The sequence below is a fragment of the Zonotrichia albicollis genome, chromosome 2, assembly GCF_047830755.1.
Source record: "Zonotrichia albicollis isolate bZonAlb1 chromosome 2, bZonAlb1.hap1, whole genome shotgun sequence".
Taxonomy (NCBI): Eukaryota; Metazoa; Chordata; class Aves; order Passeriformes; family Passerellidae; genus Zonotrichia; species Zonotrichia albicollis.
The window spans coordinates 112,298,549-112,324,297 of NC_133820.1; the positions used below are offsets into that span (position 1 = coordinate 112,298,549).

Consider the following 25,749-nt stretch of genomic DNA (forward strand, 5'->3'; position numbering starts at 1 on the left):
TAATTTTTATTTGGGTTGTCCTAAACCAGAAATTATGACTACTTTCTTCAACAACCACAGTCACCAACCTGGAAATATAGTGTTGGGCTGAATAAAACATTTTTATTTTTTTTACTTACAGCATTTTTTCTTTAGAGGTTTTATTCTGGTTTACTGTTGTTGATATTTTCTCTCTTATTTTGGTTCTGAACAAAGAGATCCATTAGAGAACAAGAGCCTTTTTTTTTAAAGAAATCTTTGAACTGTTTAATTCTCCATCTATGCTTCCATCCAAAACTGTTTTCTAACAGATTCAAATGAGTTTTGGCATCTACAAAATTGAATTTCCTGAACAATTTTGGATCACACCCCAGTTAAGTTTCTCCCAAATCTGATCAAAATCTCCAGCTAATGCTTACTCTTGGTAAAACAACAGTGAGACAGCAAAGACCTCGGGGTGACAGCAAAGAAAGATTTTTGGATTTTGTATGATGTATCCTTAAATCAAAGAGTCATTGCATGTTTGTGGTTTTTTTCCATTCACTCGTTCGCTTTCTGCGTTTGAGATTAATATTACCTTTGTTCATTTTGAGGGGATGGGGGTGGATTTGTGACTCAGGATTCAAGCCCTTGGAACATTAACTGTAAATTAAAACAGATGCTTTCCTGAAGATAACACAATCAAATCAATATGGAGCCAAAGGAGCCACTCACATGATGAAAGCTGGTTTTAAAGTACTGTAAGGCTTTTTTTGCTGTTCAGTCCATCAATTTCCTTTTCCTGCTCTGCTCTGATACAGGACAAGTTGAGGCCACTGACCCTTTTTGCAGAGACCAACAGGGAAAGCTCCCCACGAGACCAAAAAGGAGACAAATCAGGCCAAAGGAGACAGATCAGTGGGGGGTTTATGTGAGGTGTGGGACAAGGTTAAATTGGTTTTAGCTGTGTTTTATTGTTCTGTGTTGCAAACTACAGTCACAGATTCTCATGTGAAGAACTCAGAACCAACACAAACACTGACGAGGTGGGACCCAGGGTGGCTCACAGGTACCAGCAGTGTCACCCCAAAAAGCCACATGCTGCCTCGCTTCAAAGCCTCTTTTTTTTTTTTTTTTTTTTTTTTTTTTTCCCCACATTCTGATTCTGCTTCAAAGAAACCAGGCTTTGTGCTGTGGTCACTCTGCAGACCAGCAGGACTGAGCTTCACCTCGGGCTGCAGAATTGCAGGGACAGCTGCCCTTGAAGCACAGGGGCACAGATTTGAGCAGGAAGAAAATTTCAGGCAGAAGTACCATTAATGCCTACTCTTTGTCATCAGATTACAGGATAACTTCTAATGCGTTTTTTATTTTGAAAGTAAATGTCTGACCTCGTGTTTTCAGGGAAACTCTGCAAGATATCGCTCCTGAAAGCTCAGGAATAAAGTAACAACATAAAAAGAACAGATTCTTTACAGTTTTCAAAATGTTTAACTCACAACTCTTGAGGCAATCTATAACCACAGGGATCAAGATAGTATTGAAATGATCAGAGTGAAAATAATTTCCTCTGTTTTAGCTTTCCTATCTATTTTTATCTCCTCCTGGTTTGACTTAATTATTTTTGTTTTCCCCCTTCCTCTAACTAGCTAAGCATTGAATTCTTTTCCCTTGGGCTTAGCTTTTAGTATTTTCAGGCTGGCTGTCTCAGTACTAACTATGTAGGTTGTTTATTCTTGACTTTGAAAGGAAATTTTTCAATATCTTTATGAGTAAGCAAATAGTAAAATTAAAAACACCCCAAACAAAAGGTTTGCTGCTGCTGAATGAAACATCTTATTTGTGCACATTCTGTAAAATTCTGCTTTTTAGAGTAAGTAAAGTCTTTAGAGCTTGACAGACATAAATAGAGATTCTTACTGCTGACAGAATTCATTGTTATTATTGCAGAGCTAAGATCTATTTAAAAAATGAGAAATTTAAAAAGGGTTCATCCAAATCTAAATTTTTAAAAATATGTATGTTTTTAGTTGGAAAAAAGTCTATGGAACAATAGAGGCTTTTCTAAATTTTCTTTTTGTTTTGTTTTGTCGCAAATGGATTCAAGTTTTCAATTTAAGATCTTGATTTGCTGAGCAATGTTTTCAGAAAAAAAAAAAAACCAACAAAACATATTTTCTGCTTCTCATTTTAGATTTTATTCCCTTTCCGTTCATACTTGATTTTGTCATAATTGCACCTAGGTTTAAACAGTACAAAACTTTCTTTATTACTGCAGAAGTTAGTTAACTCACTTAGCTACCTCTAAGTGTGGCATAGATCAAACATTATATCCATAGCAACCCAGTGGTTGCTGGGTGGCAGCTGCCTCCCCACATCAGCTCTCCAGTTTGGCACTCAGTTCCATATCAATATATTTACAACTTGAGTCATGAGAGAAAAATGTTTATGGAAGTCCTATTCTGCAATGTAAACATAAGGTGCTGCGCCCAGAGCTGCCCCTTGCAGGGAGCATGGACAGCATGGTGCATTCTCTTTAGCCAGCTGACATTGTAGAGAGCCTTTGTATAGAAAGAGAATGGGGTTAAAATACCCCATAAAATAAGGATTCATATTAGGAAGAAACATTGCCAAATGTGCATGCAATTTATGTGAGAGCTTTCTGGACACAGGCATGTGGGACAATCCTGTCCTTCAGTAAGCTGGATTTTAACAAAACAAAGGTCACACAACCTACAAAGACTTTATTTGCAATCTTGGCCGTTCCTTACCTGGCAAATTCTAGATTTTTGCATTTTAACTCAGGCTAACTGATAAGTTTTGATGTTTCAAACATTATTGTCTCTTTGTTCCTAGGATACTACAAACCACAACAGAATTGTAAAAAAACTTGCAAAGCTCTGAAAGCCAAAGAGCAGATCACACATTTTGCCTGAAGCTACAGAATCTACTTCCACAGCAAAGAAACAGCAGAAAAGAGGAGATATTCTTAAGATCTTGACAAATGAAGATGTACACTAACCTGAAGGATGCACAATGAGTGTGGAAGGAAATGCAACAGAGTTCATTTTCAAGGAAGGAATGGGTGGATCTTCTTTGAAGTGTAAGATAATGCAATAATCTTTCTTTTTAGTATTATTAAAATTATTTACAAGGTACACTAACTACTCCTTCTTACAATCTTCTAGAGTTTATTCCTTAGTAAGCTATCATGCAGGTCTGAAAATTTCCTAGTAGAAGTGTGTCTTTGGGAAGATTCAGAGAGAGGGAAATATTAAATTGGTGTCTAGATTTTATCTGGAAAGATGTTTCCATTTATGTGCTGTATTGTGGAGACAGTGACAAAATGCTTGCTGAAGATTAACACATGCCTTCCAGGACAACAAAAAGGGTTACAGCTATACTGTATTTTGACAGCAAACATGATACTGCAGTTTGAGGTGGTTGCAAGAAAGAGAATCTGTGGTGAGATCTCTGCTTATGATTTGTACTCTTCTCCTTCCTTGTTTTAACATGGGGCAAACACAGACTGTCCTTCAGATGAGAAAGACAAGATCTGGCTTGACCCCCAGTACAAAGAGTTACACAGCCCTCACACCAGTGAGATTCATGAAAATAAACTCCCCTGGATCCCCATCTGCCATACATTATCCAGCAGCAACTTGTCCTTGAAGTGAACTAAGCAGAGATTTCCATCTGGCCAGTGACCAATTAGTCAGTTTGCCTGGTGACCTTTTGCCTTGTGATTGCTTTTAAATGAAGTCTCCAAAATCTGTATTGTTCTGGGTAGGAAACATCTGAAATCACTTTCCAAAGAGAGCTTGGCACCTCCCCACTATTATACCCATTGTGCAATTTAAAATACATCATCTCACTTATTGTTCCTTCTATTTGATCTGCAGCTCTACTTTACCCATGCAGCCACTCCTCTGCAAACAAAGAGATCTCCCATTCCTTTTGAGACTGAACTAAAACTGCTGTCCCCAGGAGCACTTCTCCTGGATCCACATGCCCAGCAATCTACAATGTACAGAGACAGCCTGTCACCATTTCTAAGAGACAGGAAGGAAGAATTTTAAAAGTCAACATTTTTTTTCTTAATTTTGGACATCATATGGTGGTAGATCTGAGTATATCAGTAAGGTTGAACTTGCAATCCAGTCCCAGAAGTCATAAGAAGAGCTTTGTTTTTGCTTGGAGATCCAAGCCAAAATAAGCTGGATCGACTGCTTCTATTGTTAATAAATATAGAGTAAAGGATACAGAACGTGTTTCAAATGAAACCAGTTCTTGAAAGTGTTTTATTTTTTTTTTCAGCCTTACCCCCTGATAAAACAACTAATAGGGTGAATAGCGTCTATCAATGCCTGCATTCAAAGACACACAAATGGTTAAAAACTGGCATTAAAAATAGCAAAGTTTGCTGAACACAGTTTGCAGTGTAGAATTTGGTAAGATGCTTTAAACTTTAATGTAACTGTAATCTGTGAAGGAGCTATCTTAATTTTAGATAAGGTTTTTTTATATTATGATGTTGCCTTAGCAATTTACCTTTTGTTTAAAATATTCATCTTAGTTTCTTGTAAAATTATTTAATAATACATCATCCTAAACTAGCACCCACTCTCTATCAGAAAAATCAAACATATATCCTTTAAAAGGATATATAACAAGCCAATATTATAATTTCTTACCTCTTACAGACTAGAAATAGGAAAAAACCCAACCAACATTGTGATTACTTACAGTTCTTCTCCCTTTATTGATGAGAGGGATTGATGAGACTGCCTTTTGGTCCTTTCTAAACTTTTCTATGATGGTGCAGAAGTATAACCTAGTCTGCATCTTTCCCAGGGCTCACAGAGACCACCCTATACCCAAGAAGACTTGGAATGCAGTTGTTGCCCTAGGTAAAGCTCCATACCACCCCTTGTACTACATGGTGAGTAAACACAATGCATTTTTCCTTAGCTGAAAGCTGACATACAACAAAACCAGACATCCATCTGAGATGTCTTTAGGGGTTGCAAGTGACCAAGGGTCAATGCATTAACACATTTTAATTAGATGTTTTCTGAAGGAAGTTCTATGTTGTCAGGAATTCAGGTTTCAAAGTCTCAGCATCAAAGCAAAAGAGCTTGCATTACCAGAATGACGAATAAATATCATTGAAGCATTCCCTAACAATAATGAAAGGGCTGATGGCTGAGAAATACTGAGCCAAATTCACTTAGCTCAGAAGGCCTCAAGAAATTGGTGTAATTTGTTAGCTCACAGCTACATGAGTGGAAAACTAAATGTAATGCTTGATAGCAAGAGTTACTTCCACACAGAAGACAACGGAAATCAAAAAGGAGTTCCTGGAGCCAGGAGATATAAGCAAAGATTGGAGTTTAGCTATATCAAAGGGTATAGTCTGAAAGGGAGAAAAAGTAAATAAGGATGTAGAAAATGTCCTCATATACCAAACAGTTTCTATTGAATTCCAGAAGAAATAGAAGTTGGCATAATGCATTATCTAGAAAAACTCCACATTTTTAGTTCAAATGCAGCTATTTTTCACAAGGTCAAAAAGACTTAAATCCACTAGGAAAGAAATATGAACAAAAAATAGACTAGCTGAAATTGCATTCTGAATTTATTCATCATTCATTTGATCACAGATGGCATATAGTTCAGCAAGGATCTGATTATGTGATAAATGGTTGGTTACTGGTGTAGCAGCAGAAGATACACAGTACAAAGAAAGTGCACTTTTACCATATTGATCCTGAAAGCTGATTTTATCAGTGTGCAAAGTGTAATAGGAGAAGGGCTGGTGTTAGGATCAGTAACTTCCCAGAAAACCTTAAAATATTGCAGGTCCTGCCAGAATTAAGATAGCAGCAATTATTAGTGACTACTGAACTAACTTGATTAGTTCCCCACCTTGAAAAAGGATGGGACTGACGCCACTCTTCAGATGAGCTGTAAAACTGATCTCATCTTGTCCTCAATTAAACCACCAACCTTTTTGCTTGAATGGGGATTCAGTCCCAAAATCTTGACCCAAGGGCCTCCTGGAACAATTCAGACATCCCAGTATTAATTTCAGCTTTATTCCTGCAGCAATATGCCCCCTGGCAGGCAGCACTTTGCAGTCCCAGAGGAGCTGCGTTTCAGCAAAGCTTGAAGTCATTCTTAAGGAGACAGGTCAAGTTTTACAAGGCACTCAGGAATGAGATGTTTGAGAATGAAAGATGTCATATGATTCTGTTGGTAGAGAGGGAGAGACTCAGAGAGTTCAGTCCAAATAGTGATCCTCTGACCCGACCATCCTCTGCTCTGCTGCTTCTTCTTTCAGTGTATTTTCTGCTCATTGACCCCCATAACCGAGGGGGAGTGAAAACAAAAATTGGGTAAGACCAAATCAATACGTTGAATTTCTCCCTGTAACAGGACTTATTATTTATCCAAGAGAAAAGAAGAGAGAGAAAAATGGGGGAATCAATTGTTTTTAACCCACGAGTATGATGAGTTGACCTCAGCTATATTTCTAACCTAGCTGGTTTTTATAGGTGTGTTGTCAAGTGGGGACACAGCCTCAGTGTGCCTGGAGGGGAAATGAGGTTAGCAGGACATCAGGCCTCTGATGCAGTGCCTCCTAGACTCTCCAAAAATCTATGCCAGATGTATGCAGCTGTTAATGCAGCTGCTTCTGGTAGTGAGTTGTTCCATGGGCTTTTCAAATCCTGCATTATAATTGTTGTTGCTGATATCCTGGGCAACTATGGCAGCACAGAGCTCAGGACCCATTTGAAAAACAGGCCAGGTTTTTGGGCACCTGGGCTTCACATCAGCCCCCATGTTCACTGCTTAATGGACTTGAAGGGTCCATTGCACAGTCACAATAAGCAGCACCACACAGCAGACACAGACTGTGAAAGCACTGGAATTTATGGTGGGGGTAACTCCAAGGTACTCAAAGTTATACCTACTCCAAGGATGGTTTTGGCTTTGCATCTTTATGGGTTTTTTGAGCTGTAGAGTATGATCTCTTTCTCTTCTCCAGCCCCAAATTACTTGTAGTTATTGAAGGTTATTACAAATTACTTGTAGTTATTTTCACAGGTTATAATTGTTAAAATTATCACCACTGATGACTTGTACCTTCTGGACAGTGTTCACAGATTTATAAGTTAAAAAAATATTTAAAAACCTCAATTGTGTTTAAACAAATAAGCTCTATGGAGGCATAACGAGGGAACCACACCAGCTCTCTGCACCCTTCCTCTTTATCTCTCTATATGACACAAAATTCATGTTACTCCTAAGGCCCACAGAGGCAATAACACACATCATTATCTAGTTGCACTTCTAGCTGAAAGAAGAAATATAGAAGGTTTCCACAACAGAAAAATGCAGTCAAATCTTTTGGGTTCCTTCCAGCAACTCAGTCTCTTTGAATAAAGATGATAGATGTGATAGCAGTGTATCATTTTCTGGCTGCTGCCCACTGCTTTGCTCCTGTGAGTGGGCTGGAGAGGGAAAATATGTAGAGATTTGCCTTTGATTTTATGCTCTCTCATTAATGCAGGAACCCCAGATGGGAAGCTACAGGCAGCACAAAACCAAGCAAACCAAAGAACATTGTCCTTATGCAAATGTTTAAAACTAGTCATGCTGTTGCCATATGAAAAAACACCCTGACATTTAAAAGCTAAGGAAAGTATTTTATTGTGATCACCAAGCAAAATAAAGCTTTCAGCCTAGAAAAAAGTTTGATGTCTGATGTTCTAGATTCTCAGACAATCCTTATGATAAAGATTTGTACTTCTCACCATAGCACATTGCAAGCAGTATTTAGATCTGTGGTACATTTTACAATAATGATACTTATCATAAATCTGTACAGTGAATAAAGTTTAAAGACATGGTCTGAAGAGAAACCCAGAATACTTCAAAAAAAGAAGAAGCCCCAGAGCTACTTTTGCTGTAGAGGAGCATTTCTAGTAAATCACATCTCACTACTGATTAAAGTTCCACCATCTGGAGTTCACCGAAGTGGCATCTGGCATTCCAACAACTTTAGGAAATATGCTGGAGCTATAATAATAAAACTGAATATCCTGGTTTTAAATAGGCAGTTTCCCCAGCTGATCTTTTTGAGAGATAGGCTCTTGTTCCAGCGGAAGTCTTGGCGCAGAAGGGCTGATACTTGGTGAAATTCTCTGGCTGAGGTTGTACTGGAGGTCCACAGGCTGAACATAATTCTTCCTTCTGCCTTTAAAATTGTGGCTGAAGAATTTCACCTAAGTACTTTAAATGTAAAAATATAGAGGATCCTCCTATTGCCCAAGGCCATGGGCACCTCCTGAGCATAACTGAGCCCCATTAAGGCATGAGCTATCTCTGAGAGTGCCTACTTTCTATTTTTTACTGAACACAGAGTCTGCACTCCTAAGTTATTCACAATTAGGCAGAATGCATTTGGGTCTATGACTATGCATACTATATAAAAGACATGATCTTAATTAAGCATTGCTCAACTATAGAATTAGGATCCTTTCTATATCTCTGCAATTTACAATTAGGCTAATTAGGTCCCTGATCAAAAAATTTATTGATGCTAAACCTCCAAATGTGTGTAGATACCTGATGTTCTCAGGTATATACAATCCTGTCTGACAGCAGTTTGGGCTGTCTTCCACACATCCAAGACTTCCTCTTCCTCAGTCTTGTCAGAGGTGAGTTACCCAGAAGCTGCTTCTGCCCATGCAGCACAACAAGATCCAAAAAGCATATTTTTACTCATCTGATGAGCTGAGGGGTGCTCTGATGTGTAGTCATGAAAAACAAAACCACATGCATCACTTACATTTTGCAGCACAGCGATAAAAGGGGAGAAATATGAATTGACCAGCCCCTTCTTTCTTTTAAGCAATAGATTAGTGGCTAAAGTCACCACAGAGAAGGTGTGTGACTACTTTGGGAGGCTGATTCCATTTTCTGGAACTAAATAAGACTAGGCTAGGCTTAAATGAATTAAGTGCAAATAGTCTGTTTATATTGAGACGGTTTCATTATTTGGATATCTTTACACTACAAGAGGAGGTGCCTGGTTGTGGCATTGCAATAATTTCAAATAGCATACACAAAAACCGTATTTTACCGAGTTATCTTTTTTTACAGTCCTATTTTTCAGCAATCCTTCCCCCCCAAAAAAGTGTCCCATGCATTACACAGGTTTTTTAACAACTTTTGTTCAGAATGTATTACTTCTGTGTTTTTTATGTCTCTTTTGGAATCAGACCTTGGCTTGTCAGTGATCCATGAATTAAACTGGCATGGATTGCAGCAGTATCAGTTCCACTGACCATAATGTATCTCTTCTATGGATGATGTCAGTTGTAAAAATACAACTAGCTATTTATAACCAAACTCCCAATGTTTCATAAATAAGTGCATTTCCTCCACAAATTTGAATAAACATTTTCATAAGCTTGGTATATTTACGATTTATTTGAGAAAATCTCAGCGCTAGCTGGACTGAACCTCAGTGTGGTTCTTTGCATTCAAAAGTCACCTTTTGTAAGAATACATACTGGAGTTTCACAACAGCCATCAAGCATTACTTTTATTTGTGTACTAGCAAGAAAGGTTCTGCTTCTGTATTTTAAGTTCAATGCATAGCAGTATAGTAAAACCTTAAAATAAAATAGGAAAACTAAGTTTTATGTGAGACTTCAGTAAATTTTTTTGGTAATAGCAATATCACAGACTAATTTTAGTAGCTTGAATGTGACATTGAATGTGCACAATGATTTTTTCCCTTGTCATTTTTCTTTCAATCTCTCTCCTGTAGCTTTAACCTTTCCTACTTCTCTTCTCTTTACCTTCCCTAACACATGCACTCTACTCTTGTCATTGTGAAGCAGAATACATTTCTGCAACTTGTTATCCTGAATGTAAGAAGAATGTAAAAGTACTCTGCAAAGTGAGTAGTTTTATTTTCAGTGATTAGCCCACTGCAACACAGTCAGTCTGATTTTACCACCGTTGGGGTAAAAAATTACAATGCCATTTAACAACACACAAGCCTCTGGATTGTTTCTTAAGTTGAGGTCAGCAGCTTGTGTGCAGGATTGTTCCTGTGCAGGAAGAGATCTGTAGCTGAACTATGCAGATGTAATTTCCCAGTGCACAGACAACTACCCAAACTGGAATTTTGCCAGGATATGAGGATCAGTATGTTTACAAAATGAAGTTGTTCCCAAAAAGTATTTAGATTATTTTTAAAAATATCACCCTAAAGACAACAAAACCCCAGAACTACTGGAAATCATGGAACCTCCTTGGGGATTTTCCAGCACCAACCATGCCCTGGTCTCACTTTTGACGGGATCTTTTCCTCACAGCTGGGAGTGCAGAGGAAAACCCTGTACTACAACCCTGCCTTCCTTCTGAGAGCAATTCCCTTGCATGAGGAGGAAACAGTGTCCATTCTTTGTATTTTTTTTTAATAAAATGTTTTCCTCTACTTCCTATTCCACTGCAAACTTATGGCAATAAAAAGCATGTTTAAACTTCTTCAGTTACATTTTTCTGGTTTGTGTTTCTTTTCTTCTGATCTTTTTTGCTTTCATCTGCTGACTTTATTATACCAATTTAGCTGCCACAGATGTTTTTTTCCCCTTTTCTTTTAATGGATATGGCATTGAAAAGAACTGCTTCTGGCCTTCTGCCCACAGCCAGTACTTTTTGGTGTCTCCTTTCCCCCCTACCATCTCTTCAAGTGACATGCAATGAATTTTGCAATACTATTCAATGCTGACAGCTCTTTGTCAGCAGACAAAGCTCCTACTCAGCACTGCAAGTGGTATCCTAGGCCATCTCATCAGCCAAGGCAAATTGTCACATCTTCATTGATTTTCCTGAAATCAGCAGAGCTTAACAATTTAGCTGGATAAATGGACTGCTGAATTCCCAAAGTACACCCAGAGACTAAGACTAAGACTGGGGGGCTTTTTATTACTTTAGCAACAGCAGCAAAACCAGAAGTTCATCCTAAGCTTCCTTCTCACCACCCCTTTGAAATTTCCCATGAAGAGTTTTCCATTTTGGACTCTGGTTGGCACCAGTAAGTGTCGCAGACATCTTTTGTGAAAAATCCTTTCTTAGGATTTTTCCTGCTGGAGCTGAGAAGTTTCAGCAACAAATGTAAACAATGATTATCTGCTGCTATGGAATGCAACAGGTCCAGCTGTGATTGTCCCCTCTTGAATGTTTATGATTAATGGCCAATCAAGACGGAGCTATCTCAGACAGGGTCCGAGAGAGCTGCCTTTGTTATCATTCTTTTCTTTTCTATTCTTAGCTTAGCCTTCCAAGGAACCTTTTCTTTCTATTTCTTTTTAGTATAGTTATAATGTAATATATATATCATAAATAATAAATCAAGCCTTCTGATCATGGCGTCAACATTCTCGCCTCTCTCCTCTCATCCTGAAAACCACTGTGACCATGGTCACAAGTAAGAGTCACCTTCTTTTCTTTCAGGCTTGCTCAGCAGCACTGTGTGACAAGGGTTTAGAAGAGATGCTTCTGTAAACACGGCCAGCATCTTGCAGCCCCAGGCAGACATCAGCTGTGCAGTGTGGCTGGCACAGGACCAAAGAAGGGATAATGCAGGGCCCTGATGCAGACAGCTGCCACATCCTGTATCTTAATTTCTCTCATCTTAACTGAATGGTAGTGGACCCTTTTAATAGGGGGACTTTTAATAGTAGCAGCTGTTCAGTCCCTGTGCCAATTCAGAAAGTACAGCAGGAGAGGACAAGGGAAGAGCTCTGTGATTCCACTCCTGCTCAGCCCTGCAAGGCTTTGACAGAGAAATATAAGTATCAACATTTCAAAATATCTTCCCTGTTCCTCCGGAAGCTGAAAATTACAGAAGATGGTCAAAAGTAAGGGTGAAATTAGAGAGAAGTCCGGCAAATCTTTCCATCATAAAATTTTGGAGAGTATATTTAATCGAATTTGATAACTAATTCCTAGAAGAGCAGATAGTACTCTATGCACCCTGCATAACTTTAACAGCAGGCCAAAATCACAGCAGTATGACATCTATGTTACTTGTAAATTCAAAGGATTTCTCTTTCCTTTAGATTCCCCCCCAGCTCCGAATTGCAGTTGCATGTACAAATTTAAAGCTTCCTTACCTTTAAATTTCTGAGAGACCAAAATCCGAGCTGCCGGTTTTAGTTTAATCTTTAACCTCAGAAGGAGCTACATCAATGTGTGAAGAATCACATATTGCTCATAGATCAAGCCCTTCTGAACAGCACATCATCTAGATGTGATATATAACACCCTTTTCCTGTAAATTTCCAGGTGTTTCTCAGATCTTACAGGTGGAAACACCAGAACTTCACAAGGAAAGTGGTTTGCCTGAGATCATGTCAGCGTTTACAAAGTTGTTTCTTTACTTCTGATTGCTACAAAAAAAAAAAAAAAAAAAAAAAAAAAAAAAAAAAAAAAGAGCAGCTGAAGCCCGATTGCTTTTTCTTCCTCTATTACATTTTCCCTGTAATGAGATATTTTGGTCTAGTTTCCTTTCTACATTTGACCTCCAAGTCCTTCCAATTTGGAGGGGTTATTGTCAATTTTAACAACCACATTACTGCATATTTGGCTGACCACAAGCTACATTAGACGTAATTTTATATGACTTTCATTAGATGCTTTCAGATCTACTAAGTTTTACTGCCACACGGAAACACAAAATAGATATGAGGGCTATATGAAGTTCTGTTTCTTGGTTTGTGAGACCAGCACAAGAGTTGACTTATAATCCTTTACAATGGTGTTCACCAGTGCTCTGCTCTACTCCCCAACCTTGCTACTGGCTTCAGGGCTTTCAACAACCTCTTGATGCATCCAAGAAATTCTTGGGAGCGATAAAGTGAAAAGGGAACTTATACGGTATGTTCATGACAATGTTATGAGAAATATGTTTGCTTCTAAATAAATCTCTATCAAAATCGTCCTATTTAAAAAACAGTTATTCTATTTCTGCTTGCTTCACTTGAGGTGGAAAGTTACAAAGAAAAAGATGACTCATTCATTGAACTCAAAACTGACAGGAAAAAGAAAGATGCTCAAAAGAAAAAAAAAAAGAGAGAGAGAGAGCGAGAAATTGCTAAGCTCGTAAACTTTGGAAAAATAATCTAAACCCCATGGTTGGACAGAATGACAAATGTCTGGGTATGTAGCCATCAGTCAGAACACTTATCCAGGAACACTCCCTAATATCAAAGTCCAGACAGCTTGGACATCACAGCTCAGTCAGGGTACTCTCATTTCCTTACCAGCATCATGTTGCTGGAGTTGCCCCAGTTCCAGCCCTGTGCTCACACGGAGCCGCCACGGCTCCTTTCCCACATGGCGCTCACGAGGCAGCGGCCTCACTGTCACCCTGAGTCTTGCAGAAGTGTCACACAAAAGCATCAGGGTATTTACTGCCTGCTCCCGAAGGGCCTGATCTGGAATCAGAAAAACATATTATGAACCAGACTATTGAAATTGTGATAAATTACTTTATCTGTTCTTCCATAAAGAAATACAGAAAGTGAAAATAATTTTCGCTTTCACCTAAGTAACTTAAAGAAGTTATTAGTGGACTGCTATTTCCATTTCATTCTCTGACGGTTTCTCACTAATGAGATTTCCAACAGCACCTAATTCACCTTTTTCTAAGTATCCTTCTCTTGCTTTAGCTTCTTCATTAAAGCCAACTATTTTTGTTTGTTCTAAAGGTCTCAGCACAGACTGTGGCACTAATTATTTTTTCTCCCAGTCAAGTAATGACTGTAACCTAAAATTTACACTTGCCCCCTCCTCATCAAAGCTGATAAATTTTCCTTGGCACTTAGTATTGTTGAAGGCTGAAAAGACTTCCATTAGGTTTTCAATCTATGGCAATAATTTATGTGATAAAACAGAAATCTCACAGTAAACCAAGGTTTTCCTAGCCATAGGCCTTAAATATTCTAAGATGAACACAGATGGTAACTGTAGAGTTCCCAGGAGCTCAGGAGGGAAACCAGTCTGATATGGGATAATTAAATTATTTTAAAGTTTCCCAAGTGCTTTGGGAATCCCTGTATGTCACCAAATGCTCCCCACACACTGGTTTCTACTTTCTCTAAATGAGTTAAATTTGCAAAACTTAAAAAGCCATCACATCATCCAATCTGGAATGGTCTGCTTATCTGTCCTTGCTAAAAAAGCCACACAGAAATTAGCTTGAAACAGTGCTGTTGATACCTAAATATGACCCAATTTTGCAAAACATTACAAAGCTCTGGCTGGAGAATTCATGTATGATTAACACCTCAGCTGCGCACCACTGGCCTTCTGTTGACAGTAGTTAAGGAGCATTTTCCATTTATTTCAGGTGGCAACAAATTCTACTTTTAGGGAACAATATATATGCTATTTAGTTCCATGTAGTTGTATCCTGGAACACCAGGAACATAGTCGCACAATGTAAACTCATTAATTTCTTTAATGCAAATGTTTTCTAATTCTATCTCTACAGATAACACAGAAATATTTTCTCTTTTGTCTGTGAGTCTACGTAATTCTAATCTAAATTCTATATTTAAAGATACATTATCGCAGTTCCACAGTTAATACAAACTACATTTCCATTACTGTTTTGGTGCTTCTCTTAATTTAATTCTTAAAGAAATTAGTGATTTCAAAACCAATTGCACTCCAACCATTAGTAATAAATGGTATGGGCCTCATGAGGCTCTACTTATTTGAGCTTTCTAGGAGGGATTCCAGCAAAGCAAAATAAAACAGTGAAAGGCATGGCATAAGGAACAGGTTTATATGAATACAAACGGGTAGGAGTAGTTAAATTCATTGCTTTTTTCCTTTGCAAGTTACATATGGCAACTTATTCTGCTGTTTTAGTTTTTCTTGCGCACTGCAACAGCCAACCTTTGGCTTTATTTCTTAAGTACTAATGTACCTTCAGTATCACCTATTATTTCTGGGTTTGAATAAATCTCAGGTTTCAAAATAACCCCTTAAATAAAGCCACTGTATTCTGTGTAATAATAGTGTCCTTGAAACTCTTGTTTTGGTTTTTTTTTACAAGTGTTCCCCTACTAAGAAACTCTATGTTTATTGAAAATTCAGCACAGCTTCTCTCAAAGTCATCCTGTCTGTTCAAGTCTTAAATTGCATTTTCCAAAATATTTGTTAGCCTGGTTTCCAGTGAAACTTCCATTCCAGTGAGTATCAGTTTGATTTGGTTTGCTGAGCTCTAATGACTATGACTGCTTACAGAATGTAAGCATTTGTTAAATCTCTAGTATCATCAAACCACCATTTAAAAATGCTTCTTTCAAAAGAGCCACCACTTAATTCCACAGAGTGACTCCAGTCTGCCCTTGTATCAGTAGAGATCTGATGAATGGCACGTGGAAAAGCAGGATTTAAATCAATGTCCTTCAATTGCTAAGGATGATTACAAGTTCATGGTGGCACTGGCTGCTCTTCTTAATACCTATATGGACTTTAATAAAATCTAGGGTTGAAGAAAGGAAAGATAGAATAAAAAGAAGAAATCTGGTGGAACCAGTCTGTTATTGAAACGAAGCCTGTTTTGTTTTCCTTGCCAGGAAGTTTTGTGATGCGAGGTCACAATTATGTAGGATTTGGAGGGACTATTTTTTTCCATTTTCCCTCATAAATGAGAAATATAAGTGATGATACTGAAACCACCACTGCTGGTGGCTTTAGGAGGGAAACCAATGATTTTTCAGGGAGCCTTTGTTTTCTTGCCTTTTCCTATCTGCAGAAACAAGAACAACCTTTCAAATGGGGTTTTTATCATTCCTATTAGGACAGTCAAATGACTAGGAGAGAAAAAGAAAAATTATTTTCACTTTCTAAAGAAAGCTTTACCACTACTATGAGATATTCAGCTCTGCCTTTATTTCACATGGCTTTTTCCAGTGATAACCCAAGGGTTTATTCTTAGTGTCTCTATTTTAAATTCTTTTTAACCAATAAGCTATGGTCCCCTTATAGCAACAGGAAAATATAATTCCATTGAAGTGAAAAAATAATGCAGTCTGAGAGCCACTAAAAACATCCATCTAGATGAGCAGCAATAAAAATCAGACATTTACATATTAATATTTTGTCATCAGAAAAAGAAGAGAGAATGAGATAAGACTTAAAAAAGAAGTCCTTAAAACCAGAAGTTATCTAATTGCTTATTTTACCTGGAGGTAGAACAATCTCTTTCTAGCTATCACATAGTAATGAGAAGTCATTATCTTGAACTTGTCTTTAATTAACATCAATCCTGATTAGTCAAAATATATTAGGCTTTTTGTCTGTTACCATAGTATTTGAATCTCCATTAAAGGAGGTATTCAATCAGATGTTATCATTTGCAAACCACTTCTGTGGGATTATTACTTTACCATGTTTTGTGGATTCTTTGTCCATTTTTGAAAAGCAAAATCTTTTGTTGATCAACCCCTTCTTAGCTGGAGCAGATCCTGGCATGCCAGGCTTTTGCATGTTGTAGGTGAGTGTAATGACAGAAGTCCAATGTTCAGAGTAGCTGGCATTGTAAGCTAGTAATATTGAAATTTCAGATTAGAGAAAGTTCATGAAAAAAAGATGTTTAAATTATATAAGCCACTGACTGTGTAGAAGAATGAACAAATGAAGTTTGCTTCCACATCACCTCTTACCAGCACAGTACATTCAGAGGCATCTGTAACTAAGGTAGAGTGCAGGCCAAGGACTACATGATTTGGGTGTAGAAGTAAAGTACAAGAGAAGACATATGAACCATTCCTCATTTTGCTTGACTTTTTTTCCTGCTGGCATATCTATCCATACTCTTTTCCTTGTTGATTCTTACCTTTGTTGTTATTAATAAGTGCTATCAGCTCTTGGAGAAAACAACAACTGGAGAATAATTTCCCAAATCTGATGAAATTTAACAGGGAATAACATTTTAGGAAGAGAATTCAACAGGCAGGTCAAAAATCATTATGAATAAGATTATTTTTCTATTAAGTTCCACAGGGGTTTGGTGTAGTCTCTATTGAACCATATGAGCAGACCACCAGCCTACTGATGCTCTGTGGGAGCAGAGCAATTCTGAGCAGGCCAGTGGGAAATTCAGGCGCCTCACTGGAGACACAAGGTGTCAGAGAGCCAGGCCATCCCCAGAGAGCAGCCACTGGGGCTGGGAATGCTGGGGTCTTGGATGCCTTCCAGCTGGAATAGGCTTATGGGAAGCACAGTCCACCTAGTAGCATTGTGGCATTTTTGTTCAAGCTGAAAGCAGTTGTTTTTTGACCTGCTTGTGCGTGGGACACAATAAAGGGGCAGAGTTGATCCTGGGATCACAAACTTTTGCACTCTCCCCAATTAATGGCCATGCAGAAGGGCTTCTTACCTCTGCTGTGAGCAGAAGAGTTTTGAGAAGCTCTACTAAGCATGGAGTGACAATAACTCTGAAAGGATTGCTATGTTTAGTTTGGCTGCAATTTTCTCTTAAGGGTGTTACTGCCATGAGATCATGGAGGTACAACATGTTCATGTTGGCTTTCTGCCACTCAGGGATTCCCCTTCCCCTAATCATAAGGCTGGTGCCCACTCATGCAGACCCTCTGCAGCTGGACAGTCTATGGGCCAGCTGTATCCCTAAATGAGCAGATGTGGAAGAGAGCTCCACTTTGGTTAAAAATACTACCCCCTGCAAAATGTTTATAATGCTTTACTTCAAGTTACAGATACAGATTAACAGCACTTCAAAAATGTATTATTGACTACCTGCACGCTAGTCTTGCAGGGAAAAAACCCACAAGAATCTTTCCAGTTATTATAGGACAGACATTTTAGCTTTACTACATTTCCAAGCAGGGAATAAGGGGATCAGTCAAAGAGGAATTACAAGACTAAAATCTCTGGCAGTGCTTTGAAAATTGAGACAGACACAAGCCTCTAGTGAGTCTAATGAAGTATCAGAGTTAAAAAATGATTTAGCTTCCTAAAAACAGTGCTTTTGTTTTCTATTTAAAGTAGGAAATCAAAGGCACGTCTCTAGCATTTTATTCTGTGAGGCAGCCAAAAAAAGGATTTGCTTTCAAGCCAGAAAAGTGAATATGGAGATAAAGTAACACTTTTGAGAACCTTTTACATGGCTTTCTCTTTGGTTGAAACACTTGAAATATAGAAGTAGAGTGCTGCCACACTCTTTCAGGAGGAAAAGGATATGAAATTACTTCAGTGTTTTGTGATGTGATTTGGGAATATAGCACCACACAAATGTTTCAGTTTAACTAGAGGATTAAAGAATGGGACATGGTCACAGTGAGTATTTTGCTTGCTGCATTTTCTATATGTAAATATGTGAACAGTCCTGCTTCAGCAATTAAATACTACCCATCTGGTTTTTTGAACTTGGAGTGATAGCTCCTAGTAAATCTATTACAAATGTTCCAACCCAAAGAACCATAAAACAGCCTGAAGTAGAAAAAACTAGAATTGAATTTGTCCTTATTCTGTATTGGAGAGCCCAGCATCTAGATGGTTCTGCTCTCCAACAAATCCAAGCCTCCTCTCTAAGTCTGCTGTTTACCTTCACCCTGCTCTCAATTAACATCTCATTAAGATGCACACATGCCAAGCCCTTTCTTATTCACCATCCCTTTTAGTGCCTTAGTGTACTTGCATTATTTCCTACAGTTTTGTTTGAACTGCAAACACAACCATGGGCAACCCTGCATGAGGAATCACCAGAAAGCAGAGATATTGACACAAGTGAGTTTGCCATTTTCCTCCTTGTAACATGTGTTTGACTTTCCAGTGTGATGCAGATATTAAATCAGATGTAGAGCACAACAACAAAGAGGATCCTAGTCTGTCAGACTAGTCCTGCTTCAGGACCCTTTCCACATAGCACCCTCATTTGCTGAGACAGGTTTTTTCCCTCTGAGGACAACTAACAACAACAAAAATATCAACGTCAAGGAAACAAAATTAACCAAAACCCCAAAACAAGGAGCAAGCAATGCACAAAAGTACCTTCAGACTCAGTGCACACTGAAAGTAATGTTCTGAATCCTCCATTGACTGCTGGTTCTCATTAGTGTAGCTGAAAATGTATTCTGCTGTGTCAATGAATGCTTGGTAGAACTTTCCAAGAGTAGTGACAGAAATGACGGCTTTGAACAAATCTAATTATTTAATTTGTAGGAGCCTGTCCTCCTCACCTGACAGCTGTCCTTGCAGAGCATCACGTACTGAATCACTGCTTCCACACTGACCTGCAGCTAGTGAAGACTGGTTTTTCTAATACCACAAGCAGCTGACTTTCTCATCTGCTCCATGCTAGAGCCCAACACACCCTCTCTAGACAGCATGGGTCATTCTACATGTTATCCTTTTAAAAAGGAAACAAACGGTAGTGGAAATCAGAGTTGGTAAATGCTTATTCCCCAGAAAATTCTTGCTGTCTATTCACTGTGACTTTTATGATTCCTTTCTCAGACTTCTCTGTAAATCTCTTAAACTTTCTCAGTTCAAAACAATCTGTACCACTGTCTGTGCCCTGCAGCCTGGTGTCTTCCCCACCAAAGACAAAGAGCTGCTCCTCTTTGGAATAGATGTATTCACTAGAATACAGAAAATGTAGGAGGTGTTTGTTTGAAGTCAGATGAATTACTGTGGTACAAAATCAGGATCAGGGTAGTGCTAATCTCCTTATGCTATATATGGTAATTTAAAAAACTAGCTGTTAACTAAACCTCTTTATATAAAGCTGAATCTTCCTCTGTTTGGGATAGGCCTAGCTTCTTGTGAGTCAATAAAGTTCTACTGGTTTGACTCCATGCTGAGGACTTAGTAAAAATGTGCAACGATCCTATAGCTACTCTACCATAGGTGGCAGACTTGAAATGTGAGGAATTGGCAGGCTGCATTTGGATGTTTTGGACCTGGATACAACAAAACACGGTTGACCTTGTCACTCACTAGTCCTACCACAGCTGTTGAGGGAGATACTGTGACAGTTCCCGACCCACAAAGTAAGAATAATTAGGAATCCACTGTTTTCATTTTAAATATCTTTAAATAGCTACTTCCTTTAGCTAAAATCAAATTTATTTTATGAGATTGTGGTTTTTGCATCCGGTTGTTAGGTTCTGTTTTTCAAAATGAGCTTGCTTGTAACTCGGTAAGAAAGTATTTTTTGTGCTTTTTAGATTTTTTCACTGTTTCTCTCCTCACAAGCCCCCTAGGGTTTAGGCTATCTGGTGTAAATAATTTCATATATTTTTCACCTAGCTGTTTTTTCTTGTTTCTCTGTGTGTTAGTCATTTAAATGTTACAGAAAAATCACGATGCTTCTGTTAGATTTTGCAGAGGTGAAAATCCATTTTTTCAACCAAAAGCCATTCTTGTGCCTAGATATTTCCTTTGTTCTTTCTGCATTTATTCAACTCTGCCCATTAAGCTGCAGAAAAACGGTTGGAGTTTCTTGCAGTGAAGGAAACAAACAAGGCTGCTGCAAAGAAAACAGGATGCTCCCCTTTCAGAAAGCTCTTTAGGAAGCTCTGGCTATCCCTGTAAGCACGATCTGAGCTGAACCCTGGTGACAGGGTAAGCTTCGAACATCACTTGTCACAACCACTAGTCACAGACTTGTTCAGGTGTTAAAACAGGATCTTCACGAGCAGACACATTAAAATCAATCACTCTTGTGGGAGCACGTCCCTTCTCAGCATGAACTGTGACTCACTATTCTGAAGAATTTTGACTTTGATGACTGATTTATTTTTCTCAATTAGGAAAAAAAACAGCTGTCAGCATCTGTGCTTACTGACAGACAAAGCAGTTCAAAGAATTTTAAAGAGAAGCATCCTTGGCAATTGTACCTACTAAAAATAAGTAGTGCTTTACAATGCCATTAATTACTGTAATTACAGTGCCTTGAGTGAAGCTTGCAGTGGGCGGGAAGCGTTTGAGCATTTTGCTTCGTGCAAAGCACAGCTATGGGAAATTCAGTTTTCACAATGGATATTTTCTCCCAGATGCCCAAGCATAAATTTCATCAACACTAATATGAATTCCAAACCCCATATCCAAGTGCAAAGGATCTCATGATGCTTTTATACTCTCAGGGTCTAAACTATAATTTCAAGCATTAAAAAGCACCACTTAGCATTAGATTTGCTAATGTTATATTATGGTTCTGGCAATTCTATACAAGACGCATTACAAGCTCAGTGAAGACTAAATTGTGGCACTGAATAAACACTTTAAATAATGAAGCAGAAATAAACACTTAAAATTAATTTAAGCATTTTTCTTTAATTTTTTTTTAAGAAAACAAAACCAAGTAAGATTTGAAAAACTCAAATCATCCCATAGCAGTAAAAATGAAGTGTATTGCTTAGAGATACCCATAGGAACAAACTCTATCTGCACAATGTACTTACCATCCTCTAAATGCTGTTAGGATCAGGTTTTAATCTGTGGCAGTTCCTGTCTGTGGTATCTCATGGGCTATTTTGCCAATAAAACCAAAGTCAGGTACTAGATAAACACTGACGACATATTTTAACAACCCTGTTCTCATGAAAAAACACCCTGAGAAGCAGTCAGCAAACACACCTGGCAAGTCTTTGTGCACATAAACTAGGGGCCTTTTATCAGCATTTTTTCCAGTTAATCCTTACTGAGATAAAATTACTCTGTTGGGTTACTATGAGGCATTTCCACCACTACCTACACTTGAACAGGCTACTTTGTCCTTGGGTTCCCCAAAAGCAACCAGCCCCAGCCACTGTGTGTCCTGCACAGCCTGATGGAAAAATCCCCATGCGACAGCATTTTTCCCTCCAGCCATATATATTCCACCCAAATGGTTGTGTCAACACTTACCAAATTATAGACATATTAGCTTTGCAAGCCCAGTTTATACTTTGCCATGAAAACAGGTGCAACTGCAAATATTTTTCATTAGAAATGTAATTAATATGCATAAACTTGTTTGCCAAGCAATTTGCAAATGAATCAAGAATTAAATTAAAAGCAGACATCTCTTGCCTCCCCCCTCCCTTTCACTGTCTGGATAAAAAGAATTTAGAGTAGTTTTCTAGGCAAATTTTTGGAATAAATTTTGTTTTGACTTAAGCTTGACATTGTTTCAGACTTTTTTTCATTATTAGATAGCAAAGATGAGGTAGTAGAAGGATTTATTTCTAAAACTGATTTTCTCCTACAGTTAGAATTCCCTGATAATATGATGGATAGACTGTCATGAAGTATGAAACCTGTGTCAGATATGAAATAGAGATTAAACAAGGACTGCTCTTCACAGAGCTCCCTACCATTCCAAAGAAGCTATCCCTATAGAGAAATCTTGAAGTGACTCAACTGCTTACAGCAGAGAAGAATCATTATAAATCACATTTGCAGAATCACAGAAGCACAGAATAATCTGAGTTGGAAGGGTCCCTCAGGGATCTTTGACTCCTTTGAAGCCCTGCAAAAGACCATCCCCAAGAGTCACAGCATGTGCCCAAGAGCATTGTGAAAATGCTTCCTGAACTCTGTCAGGCTAATGAGATCCTGACTATAAAAGATATTCCCTATTCACAAATATTTGCTAAGTTATTCTGCTCAGTCAGGGTGCCTTTGTTCACTGTGGTGAGTTTGGCCATGTAAATTACATGGTACGGCTCCTGGTCCATGGCTGGAGGGCTGAATCCCTTTAAAAGCAGAGTGATAGAGAGCAACTACTGAATAACCAGAACTGGCTCAAACTTCTGTGATCCTCTAGGCAAGGTGGAGCCAGTACTAAGCTGCTCTGTTCTCAGAAAAGGCACAAAAGGGATAGGGCTGGGAAAGAAGAAGGGAAGAAGGATGCTGAAAAGACTTCTTACTGGGATAGCTAAGGAAGCAGGTGGATGGAATTGGATCAGCAATTACTCTTTCTAGAAGAAGACCTTTCCTTGGGAGTAGTTGCCATGCCACAAACCCTGATCTTGGCTTTGCAGGGCTGTGTGGTAAGTAAAGCAGGTGGTGTGGCTCTGACCCACATTCCACCCCAAGCAGAAGCTTGACTTACCCACACCTAGTGCCACTTGCTGAAACCATTCTTCCAGGAACAGCATTTGGATAAATAATTTGTGCTAATGTCCTCCATGCCTTTGAAATTCAGACAGCTAACAGTTGCCATCAGTCATGAGTAATGGGAGCCCACAAGTTAATTCATACCAAATGTGGTTGTGGGTTTGGGCTCTTTAAAGAAGACTTTTAAGTTGTTCCTTCCCACTGTTTTTATACTATTGGAATGATTAATCTCTTTTCCATGATCTATTCCAACCTTGGCTGTTATGGACACACATTTGAATAGGGTGAAAAAAGGTTCCAAATAGAATTACCTCTGGACTGAGAACAGCACTGCACCACTAAGCAGCCCTTGCATAGTTTCATCTTGGTTAACCAGCACGGACATGCTGTAACTCTGGGAGACAAAAAGCTGCACATTGTTTGTGCTGGTCTCCCAAGTTTTTCAGTTTTTTCCTGAATACATATAAATATGTCCACCACAAGAAACACATCTTGATGATATCTCATTTTTCCTCCTATTATATAATGAATTAGAAAATAAGTTTTTTGAAAGGGAAGACTGGAGATCACTCTTTTGCTGCCATACCATGGCACCAACAGGGTTTTTCCCCCAGCTTAGTTTACTTTGATCATGTGTCTCAAACCTTCATAAGAAATTGGCAATTTCTGTTGCTCCTCAGTAGAAAATGATTGTAGGTAGTGAAGGAAAGTGAAGATGAAAAAGCTCAAGCTAAACCATTATTATTAGCCAAAAAGTGATACATTTACACAAAACATCATGGTTCTGAATCCAAATGGATTTTTGTGGAGCATGAAATAGCATAAAAAAAGCTTCAAAATTGTATGAAACTGTTTCTTCAGTTGTAAAATCTGTAGATTTTGTTGATTTGGAAATAATTTTGTGGATCTTAATGTCTCCATTCCTGTGAAAATCAGTTTATTGTTCTTCTGGCATCCCATCCAATGGAACTAATTTTAAATGAAGGGTTGAAGCATGAATTCAAATGAAAAAAGATAGGAAAAATATAAACTGATTTTTTTTCTTTCTGTCATCATCAGTGACAGTCAAATTGGCAAGTACTTTAAATTAATGTCCACCTCTGAACTACTCAGGTAGTGAACAAATAATATTATCTGTCTACATCAGTTCACCAATAGATTAAAAGATTCATTATTTGATACTCTGCCTTCTCCATTAATTAGTTAATGTTTGTAAAGCATTTTGGAATGAAAGGAGCTATCTAAGCAACACTATTATCATTACACACTTCAGGGCAGATAAAGAATAAACTAATGAAAGTCTGCAGTAAGAAGAAAATGGACAAAATTTAAATGAGGTGTATTCTGCAGGGACTGGGAAGGTGACCAGGTGGCAAATGGAAGCTCAGATAGGACTAAATCATTACATTGTGATGCTGAGATTTGTTGAATGCCCAGCACAGAAATAAATTGGTGATCTTAATCCATATCCTTAAGGACAAGTCTCTCCTTTGTATCAAGTCATCATCTTTTAATAGACTCTCTATAACTGAGAAAAAAGCACCTCTGCAAAGTGAGCAGGGGACAGCATACTGAAGCACTTTCTTCCTGTTCCTGATTCAATACTGCAATAGAGGATTTCTGTTTCCAGGGCTATGTGATTAGTTCTTTCTAATACCACTGACAACTTAAAAGGAAAAAAAAAAGCCTTTTTTTCTTCTTTTTGAAACAGGCAGTGAATATGTTTCTTAAGTTCTATAAAGGATGGACCTTATGAGCCTCTGGAGCACTCTACAGTGACAAAAAAAAAATAGTGAGGCTATTAATAAAACAAGAAAAGAGGCAGAATTATGGTGTCCTCTGTAGTTTGTGCATCTTCTGTTATTGTCCTTATAAACTTCTGTTCATTAAATCTTTGGAACAGCAACAATATCTTGTGTTATATACAGCACATTTCCTGATAGGATCAGAATCACAAAATACTAGAGCAAGGTGGGCAGAGGAAAGGAGGACCTTACCAGAGAGGTGGTGAGGTCAGAAGTTGAGCAGAAACAGAAACAGGGAATCAAATGTGAGTGAATGAGAGAGCTTGTGTGGGGAGAGGGCTTTGGCACAGAAAGGATGAGTATGTGTAAGCATTGTTCACATTTATTTCCTATCTCTACTTCTCTTATTATCCTCATATGACTCCTCATACATGAGGAGTTCTTTTTTCTGCTCAACACCTGCTAGTGTTTGTAAGTAAAAATGACATTCAAAATTACATTCAATTTTAAGCACCAGTGGATAGCTTTCTTTTTTTTTTTTTTTTTAATGTCATACTCTGTGATCTTGGATCTAAGGGAAGCTGCAGTGGGTAGAACAGACATGCTTGATGAAAATGAGGGCCTTTGAAAAAAAACCCATGTGGAATACTTATCAAAGTAGTTTAAGACATGATACTGCACTTAAAAACTTAATTCTGCCCCTTTATGCAGGCAAAGAGAAATGCATGCAGAGCCTGGTTCCTGGTTAGAGTGCTCTCAGCTAGCAGATCTGGGTTTGTTTCCCCTAGGCACTTATCAGAAGCACTTCGTTCATGGTCCCACCCACCCTAGACTTCCTCCTGTCAATGGACAGGGCTGTGTAATTCATAAGCCTGTCCCT

At 38.3% G+C, this 25,749-nt stretch overlaps 1 long non-coding RNA gene across 1 annotated transcript in view; it reads left to right on the forward strand.

The window, feature by feature from the left end:
• Positions 1-2,826: 2,826 nt before the first annotated feature.
• LOC113459699 (uncharacterized) overlaps positions 2,827-25,749 on the forward strand; it is a 28,604-nt gene continuing 5,681 nt past the window's right edge. The window contains exons 1-2 of the long non-coding RNA XR_003381189.2: positions 2,827-3,061; positions 4,813-4,900. This is a non-coding gene — a long non-coding RNA (uncharacterized LOC113459699). The remainder of the gene's footprint in view (positions 3,062-4,812; positions 4,901-25,749) is intronic.